This window comes from Arachis ipaensis, chromosome B10 (genome assembly GCF_000816755.2).
Source record: "Arachis ipaensis cultivar K30076 chromosome B10, Araip1.1, whole genome shotgun sequence".
Lineage (NCBI taxonomy): Eukaryota > Viridiplantae > Streptophyta > Magnoliopsida > Fabales > Fabaceae > Arachis > Arachis ipaensis.
Window position 1 is genome coordinate 100130490 of NC_029794.2, and position 9670 is coordinate 100140159.

Consider the following 9670-nt stretch of genomic DNA (forward strand, 5'->3'; position numbering starts at 1 on the left):
ATCAAAAATGAATTTCATTTAAACAAATATCTAATTATAAAATTTTTGTTGACTCCGTTAAAAAACACAAAATTCCTAAATTGCCATATCCCATCGTCTTCAATCAGTTAAAACCCTAAATTTTTCTAACAATATTAAAAAACTCACAACTCCTCTCTAAACTCATTTCCATTAATACAGTGTTACTCTCCCTTATTCTATCCTTACTCATTTCCATATATCCTTAATTATAAATTGTCAAAACACATGCAAAGGGAGACAAAAAAAAAGAAAGAAAAATCAGAAAAGAAGAAAGTTAGAAGAAGAAAGAAATAAGAAGGGGAGAAGGTTGGCATCAGCGTTGGGAGCCATCGTCTCTGTAGTAGCAAAGAAGAGAAAGAAAGATACTCTCTCTCTCTCTCTCTCTCTCTCTCTCTCTCTGCTACCACATTTGCTTCGTAGTTACTGTGTCAATACTGTTATAATACATTGAAAAATTTTGTTCAAGTGTTCTTTTGGCTATTTTGCATGATTTTTTTCTCATATATGCTTCTGTTTTTGTTGTTATAATTTTTTTCTCATTGAAGGATTTTATTTTATTTTTATCCCCTTTCTTCTTTTTTTTTTCTTTTAGAGATGAACTAGGTAATCATATTTTGTGTTTTACTGTTATGATGGTTCAATTTTTTGTTTTTAAAAATTTTTCTTACACTGCTTAGATTCATTTTATCACTCTGATTTTGATTGCTTATTTTTATCCTAAGGAAATGCTTATTTTTTATTATAGTTAATGCAATTAGGTTGAATGCTCAAAGAGGTTGAAGATGATAATGGTAGAGAAAAATTACGAATTTTATGTGTTTATTTAACGAAGTCAGCAGAAATATAATAACTGGATATTTTTGTCAAATAAAATTCATTTTTAATAAGCATAATATTAGTTTTATTTTTTCCTAGTCAGTTTTATCAGTGTTCAAATCTTATGATAAAAAATGGTTGTTTACTCTTTTTCTTAATATATGAATTTTAAATAGCTATCCAATAACAAAAATGTTATGAGCAAACTAAATTAATAATAAGTCTCCATTCATTTTCTTTTTTCAAATCTCCCATCTCTGATTTTAAAATCCTTAATTTATCACTCTCCTTTCGCTACCAAAAAATTTTCAATGCGACGAAAAATTTTCTCAACAAAAATATATTGCCATTAATCCATGGATAAATAACAATTGGACAGATTTTTCATTTTCGAAGACAATGAATGATGCAAATTCAGACTGTCAGTTGAACCAGGGTGAATTAGATTATACTTTTGAATTGAATCAAGTGGATGAGGTTTGGTTCAAACCTAGAAGTTGATGCTCGTGTAGTTGAATAATTTTGTTTCTGTTTGTAAAAATTGGTGTTCATATTGAAGGTTTGAATATTAATATAATGTAGGAGTTTTGAATTGTTATTTTTGATAAATCTGTTTCATTCCTAGTTTTGATACATTTAAAAATACAATTTGGTTTAATTTAGAACTAACAGTTTTCAATGTTTATTCAGTTTCTCTGTGGTGTTGATAAGCAGTTTGTTCCAAAAGTTAGGAAGACTTTTAACATGTTTGAAAACGTTGAGAAACTATACTAACATTATTCTAAATCTACCGAAATTCGAAACACAAATAAGAAGAAAAATGAAATTAAGAAAAAATTTATTACATGTAATAGAGAGGGTAAATGGAAATCGAACATATCTCCAACTCAGAAGACTAATACCTCAGCTGGATTAAATTGTCTTGCAAGAATATATATATATATAGGACATTGGTGTTTGGGTTATTTTGAAAGTTATTTTGCATCATACACAGGCAATTAAGCATATTTATATGTCGTACAATTGAGAATAATGATGAAACTGGAATTAGACCAAGCAAAACATATCAATCATTTGTTGCAACAGGGTAGGGGTCATTATGAATTAAGTTTTATTGAAAAAGATATGAGAAATTATATTACGAGAAAAGTTCGTAATGTTTCCGAATAGACAATGCCAAAGAATTTAGGAAATACTTATTAAGAATGAAAGAGAAGAATCAGAATTTCTTTTACAGCTTGAACTTGAGATTGATCACTCAATCAAAATTGCTTTTTGGGCTTACACAAGAAGTAATAAGGTCGCTTGTGAGTATTTTGGAGATGTTATTTCATTCGATACCACTTACAATACAAACAGGTAATTTGCTGTTCTGGTTTATGTGCTTTTTGAAATAACTTTCAGTGAATATGAAATTGTTTTTCAGTGCATATCTGATTTTGTTTTTGTGTTAGTTATAATTTAGTTTTTAGTTCTTTTGGTGGTGTGAATCATCATGGTCATTCTACACTTCTCGGATGTGGTCTGATGAAAAATGAGGATATTCAATCATTCAAATGCTTATTTGAATATTGGCTTCATTGCATGGGAGAAAAGGCTCTAAAAAGTATTCTTACCTATCAACATGCATTGATGCAAAGGGCTATTGATACTTGTATCTACAAGTGATGTATTTGGCATATTATGAAAAAGATTCAATAGAAATTAAATGGCTACAAGAGATATAAAGAAATTAAACAAGGGATGAGTCATGTTGTTTGAAATTTTTTTTACAAAAGATGCATTTGATAGAAATTAGAATGATTTTCTTATGAAGATGAGATGTTGGAGACAATAAGTGACTTTCAGGTAAGGGTGGCTTTATTAGTATTAATTGGATCATTTTGCTTCTGTGATAAATGTGCGAACCTGTATATGTTTCGGTGCATTTAGTTTATGATTTATGTATGTTATCATTTTTTTAGAGTTTTTTGAAGATCGTCATTTATGGATCCCAGTTTATCTTGATCACCACTTTTGGGTTGGGATAAGAAGCACACAAAAGAATGAGAACATGCATGCTTTTTTTTAACAATTTTATTTCGCACAACAGCTCATTGATTCAATTTGTGAAACAATATGATAATTGCCTAGGAAGTAGAGAGCAAAGAGAGAGAATATGATGCTGTAGATTTTCATATTGTGATACCTTGTGCAACAAAATCATCAATAGAAGCTCAATTTCAGCATGTATACACTCACGAGAAGTTTTGGAAAGTTCAAGCACAATTTAGAAGAAAGGTGAATTGCATCACAAGATCAACAGAGTCCGCTCTAGGTTTCACGGTAAATGATGTTGTAGAGCAGGTTTCAAACTCAACATTCAATAAGTTTGTGGTTACATATGACGCGATATCATGCAAAGTAAAATGTCAGTGCTTATTATTTGAGTCAAGAGGCATATTGTGTCGTCATTCTCTGAGTGCATTAAGCTTTGAGCGAGTAGATAAAGTATCATCAAGATAAATATTTGAACGATGGAGCAAGAATATAAAGAGGATGCATACACATCTCAAGAGCAACCACAACGAGCCTTTATTGGAGCCAAGAAGTAGGAGTTTGATGATTTGGTGTATCGGTCACACAATATTTGTGAATTGGCATCAGAGGAGTTGACTGTGATTCTGCACCGCACTTATGATACTGTGATGACTGAAATGCAAGAATATAAAGCCAAAAGTAAAGAAAAATGTTTGTTATCGTACAAAGATGCTTCTTTGGAAGATATTAACGAGCTTCAAAGCGCACCACGTGTGAGAATAAGAGGACATCCCAAAAATAGATTGGGATTAAATACTGAAAAGCAGATTGCAAATACTTTAAAGAAAAAGAAAAAGAAAGCTCCAAGTGAGGTAAAATTGATGTACTTTAATTAGGTAAAATAGCCTTTGTGTATGTTAATAGATGTGTTAATATATGATTTACTTTTTACAGTTGAACCTTTTAGATGGTAAATTAGTGGTGCAGTTAAATTTCAACCTTTATTATGGACAAATTATGAATTATTAGTTCAGATATTCAAGGAATTAGGATAGATTTTTCAGTTTTTATTTGAATGAATTTCAGTGAAATTAGTGTAATATTTTTATTTGTTAATGAAAATGAAGTTTACTTTTTAAATTGTGTTATGTTGTTCCATTTACTAATTTATTGTTGGTTTTCAAATTACCTTTTCAATTGTTTAATGCTAAATAGTTTTAGGTGTGAATGTGTGATGTCAGGGCATCATGGCTTGTTTTTCTATGCTTTTTCACCTTTAATTTTCACTAATCATGCTTAATTATTGAGTATTTTTGTGCTTAAATCATAGATTACTTTCATCTCTTTGAGTTTATCTATTTTGCAGAAATTGGTGGAAAAAGGAAGTAAAAAGCACAAAACAAGCATGAAAGAAGAAAGGAGCTAAAAGAGAAGCAGAAAAGTAATTTTGATAAAACCAACGTTACCTCCAACGTCTTCGATAAATTTTGATTTCTGGAGTTGGAAAAATTGGCTGCAACGCGTACGCGTGACCGTGGGAAATTGACACTCCACGCGTACGCGTGGGTGACGCACACGCATGACAAAGCCAACGTTGGAGAGAACATTGCTAAACTAACGTTACCTCCAATGCCTATGATAAAAAGTTCAAATCTGAAGTTGGAAAATTTGCAGCGACGCGTACATGTCATCGCGCATTTTAGCCTGTCACGCGAACGCCTGAGTGACACACACGCGCAAAATCCAGTTTGACGCGTGCGCCTGGTGACGCGCACGCGTGAAATGGCAATTTGACCATTCACGCGTACGCGTGGGTGACGCGTACGCGTGACAAGACCAATGTTGGTGCACCAACGTTGAGTCAAACGTTGCTAGCAATGCCCAGAATTAATTTTTAAGTAACGTTTGACTCAACGTTTTCATACAAACGTTGGTCACCAACGTTCTCACTAACTTCAATACAAATGGGTACCCATGCAAAGAATGCACTTCTCAAGCAAGCAAGCCCACAATTGTCAACCAATCAAGGCTACAAAAATCATCTAGAATGGTTAATTTGATTGTAATTTGCTTTCAATTTTATTTCAATTTGTAATTTAGGAAAGCCTATATAAAGGTCTTAACTTCATAGAAGGGGATATTCTGGATTGGCGGGGGAGTCCAGAATCAAGCACACACATTCCCTTGCACACACCACTGGGAGTGGGTCTTCGGACCCCTCTCCTCATACACTCTTCTTCCTTTCCTCTTCTTTTCTTCCTGTGTAGTAGTTTAGTTTCAGTTTGTAATTTTCATTTATGAACTTTGAAGTTTCAATTTCAGTTTTGAATTCTTAATCTTCACCTTTATTTTTCTGCACTTTCTTTTTTTCTGTTTGAATAGAGCAATGAACAACTAACTCTTTTCATTGGGTTAGAGAGCTCTATTGTTATTTAATGGATCAATTGTAGTTTTCATTCTTTTTCCTCTTTCTTTTCTCTTGATTTTGCTTGAAAGCTTTCGATCTTCATTCAATTGAGCAATTGTCTTGGAAGAGAAATTGTTCATACTTGGATTTTCTCTGAACCTTGGAAGAGAAATGAGAAAATCATGCTAGAAATGCTTTCTCACATCGAAATAGGTTGGGGGTTGGATGGATATAGTGACATGTAATCCTACCAATACTTTGATCTATGAAAGTGTGTGGTATAATCAGTGACCAAACTTCATCTCTTCCCATGAGCAATTAGATCAAGGAATTGGGCAATTGTTCAAGCTTAGAGAGATTGGATTGCCAAGAAATTGGGATTCAATCACCTAAGATTGCCAAGAAGATCAATGAATGCATTGATTGAGGAAGAGATGAGAATGAACTTGATTCGGAGAATACAATATCTCTCTATCTCAATGCTCTTCTTTTCTTTTACTTTTTTACTTTCTTGTACTTTTCTTTCTTGTATTTTACTTTCCCGTACTTTATTTTTCTTGCTCTTTTATATTCCAGCACTTTACTTGTCTTGCCATTTACTTTCTTGCACTTTATTACTTTCCTTTACTTTCATGCAATTTACATTTTCTTGTTGCTTATCATCCAATTATGCTTGTCTAACTAGGCTAATTAATCAACTATTACTTGCTTAATCCGTTAATCCTCGTGGGATCGACTTCACTTTTGTGAGTTTTATTACTTGATACGACCCGGTGCACTTGCCGGTAGTTATTGCGGAATTAATATTTTTCCGTATCAAGTTTTTGGCGCCGTTGCCGGGGATTGATTTTGCATTGACAATGATTAAATTCGAGGATAACTAGATTGAACATTTTTTCTTTCATTAATTAGTTTCAATTTCAGCTGTTTATTGTTATTCTCAGCAATTTAAGCTGTTTTTCTTTGTCTATTTACCTTCTAGCACACTAATCCACTAACTGTTTGATCAATTGCACTAACCACTCTAACCATCAATTTTTTTTTAGAGTAACTTCTCCACTTGCTATTTTCTTGTTGTTTGCTGAATGTATGATAGGTAAAAGTGTTGGAGCCTCAACCTCATTTGATAGTGAACCTGAGAGGACCTTCCTTAGGCTAAGGAGGGAAGCAAGAAAGGAATTGCTGGTGAAGAGGAATTGGAAGAGGATCTGGACATTGTTATGGAGGAAGAAGTTCACAACCATGTTAGAGAAGGTGTTGGCAACCATGCTGGGCAGGAGAGAAGGGTGCTAGGCTCCTATATTAATCCCAATCCTGAGAATTGTGGGGGCAGCATCCTAAAACCAACCATTCATGCTAATAACTTTGAGTTAATGCCACAGCTCATCACCCTTGTTCAAAATAATTGCCCATTTGGAGAAAGTGCCCAAGAAGATCCCAATCAATATCTAACCACATTCCTGAGAATTTGTGATATTGTGAAGTCCAATGGTGTTCATCCTGACACCTACAGATTGCTTTTGTTTCCCTTTTCTCTCAGGGATAAAGCATCAACGTGGCTAGAGTCATTTTCAAAGGAGAGTTTGACAACTTGAAAAAATGTGGTGAATAAGTTCTTGGCAAGATTTTACCCTCCTGAAAGAGTTAACATATTGAGGGCTGAGGTGCAAACATTTAGACAACAAGATGGTGAAACTCTCTATGAAGCATGGGAGAGATACAAAGAGTTGACAAGAAGGTGCCCTCCGGATATGTTCAATGAATGGGTACAGGTGCACATTTTCTATGAAGGTTTGTCACAAGAATCAAAGAAAGCCTTAGATCACTCTTCAAGAGGCTCTCTCAACAAGAAGAAGACAATTGAAGAGGCTATAGATGTCATAGAAACTGTAGCCAACAATGAATACTTCTATGCCTCTGATAGGAGCACCAATAGAGGGGTAATGGAGCTGAATCACATGGATGCAATACTAGCTCAAAATAAGCTGATCACCAAGCAATTGGCAGACCTCACTAATCAGATGGAGTAGAAACAAGTTACAGCAATCTATACTCAACCACCAGCCCAAAAAGAGTTGAATGCAGAGGAAAGAGATGATTGGGAGCAAGCCAATTTTGTTGGAAACTCATCAAGACAACCATATGATCCACACTACACTCCAAAACCTATAACCCTGGTTGGAAAAACTATCCAAACTTTGGGTGGGAAAACAAGCAAAATTAGAGCCAAGATCATAAACCTCACAACTCCAACCATTTCAACAACTCCACCTACCAACAACCCAATTAAAGATCATACCAACTCACACACAACAACTCTTACCAACCTCCATATCAAACATAGGACAACCATCCTCAACCTCCAAATTCCAACCTACCATCACCATCTGAGAATAGACTATCCCGGATTGAAGCCTTTCTTGAAAATCTTTGCAAGGAGGTTCAAGACAACAGAACATTCAAGGATGAAGTAAGGTCTAGTATGAAAAGTCGAAGAGAGACCATCAAGAACCTCGAATCTCAAGTAGGATACCTTTCTCAACAATTCTCCAAATCCACAGACAGCTTTCCAAGTGACACTGAGAAGAATCCAAGAGGAGAGACCAAGAATGTGAGATGAGAAGAATACAAGGCGATCACTCTAAGAGGTGAAGAGATTTCAGAGGAAGAGAATTGCAGGCCATCAGAGCATAACTTAGAAGATTCAAAGAAGAATTTGGAAGAGGCAGAACAAGGAATTGACCCTGCACAGATGAAGGAACCAATGGAGAAGGAAATCCTGAAACTGTATGTACCAAAGGCACCATTCCCTCAAAGACTCAGGGGTGGTGAGAAAGACAAGACATATTCTAGATTTCTAGATACATTCAAGTCTCTTCATATCAATATACCCTTCATTGAAGCCCTTCAACAGATGCCATCATATATCAAATGCATGAAGGAGTTGTTAACCAAGAAAATCCCATTGAAGGGTGGACAAACAGTGGTGATGAATAAGGAAAGCAGTGCCCTTATCTAGAAGGAGTTACCCTCAAAGAAGAAGGATCCAGGGAGTTTTCACATCCCTTGTGCTATAAGAGACACAATGATTGATAGAGGATTTTGCGATCTAGGAGCAAGCATAAATTTAATGCATCTATCTCTCATGAGAAGGCTGCAAATTAATGAGTTGAAATCCATAGATGTAGTTCTTCAATTGGCTGACAAGACTCAGAAACAAGCATTAGGAGTGGTTGAAAATGTACTGGTGAAGCTTGGGAAGTACTTCCTCCCTACAGATTTTGTTGTTCTTGAGATGAAAGAAAGCTATCTCCATCCAATCATTCTGGGGAGACCATTCTTGGCCACAGCCAAAGCACTCATAGATGTTGAGCAGAGAGAGTTGATATTGAGAATACATGATGAATAAATCACCTTCCATGTCTTTAAGCCCTCACATGAATCTGAACAAGAGAATAAGGTCCTGAAGGATGATCACAAGGAAGTCATGAAGGTTGATTCTGGAGATACAAACCTGAAAGAAGCACCCAATGAATCACCCCCAGAGCATCCAAGGTCATGCCTGAAAGAGAAGAAAGAAGTAGAGGTGGTGCTACAGACTAAAGAAATTATGGAGGAGCTAGGGCCACAACGCCCACATGAGACAAGGAACAATACCCCTCCTGAAAAAGAGATCACAAAGAATAAGGCACCACCAGAAGAAGGAAGGAAGAAAATGCCAAGAGGTTGGAGGAACAAAAAAATCTCCACTGAAGATTTCTCTCCAGGGGACAAAGTGATATCAATCCACCACCCACAAATCCCACCTCATCTTCCTACTATTCCATCTCAACTGCCTCAAGTGTACACAATCAATAAAATCCTATCCTTAGAGCATGTAGAGATTCTCAAAGAAGCAAGCAGAGACATATTTACTGTGACAGGAGAAGATCTGAAACATTACAACCCTCCCTGAGAAAAGCCAACCATCAAGGTAGTGACGTTAAAAGAGCGCTTGTTGGGAGGCAACCCAACCAAAGGTAATTTTCTTTTCCTAGCTATTCAATAAAAAAGCTAAGTAGATTTTTCCGCATTGCAAAGAGCTAAGTTTGGTGTTGCACACCAAGTGAATTCAAGGGTGAATCTATAATTCTAAGTTTGGTGTTCCACCACAGATTTCACTAAGAACACATTGCATCTCTCGGCATAATTAGTCACTAGTTCCAAACAATCGGAGAAACTACTTAACAATTGTTTAATTTTTAGGTCTTAGTTTACTTTCTTAATAAAAACACTTGATGTTTCATGCATGTATTCACTCTGCTGCATACAGAAGTAGGTAAGGAACTAAGTTTAGTGTTCCCACACCAACTTAGGTCTAGAAAATCACAAGCACACATGCATGCTAACAATCTCTCAAGTGCTTGG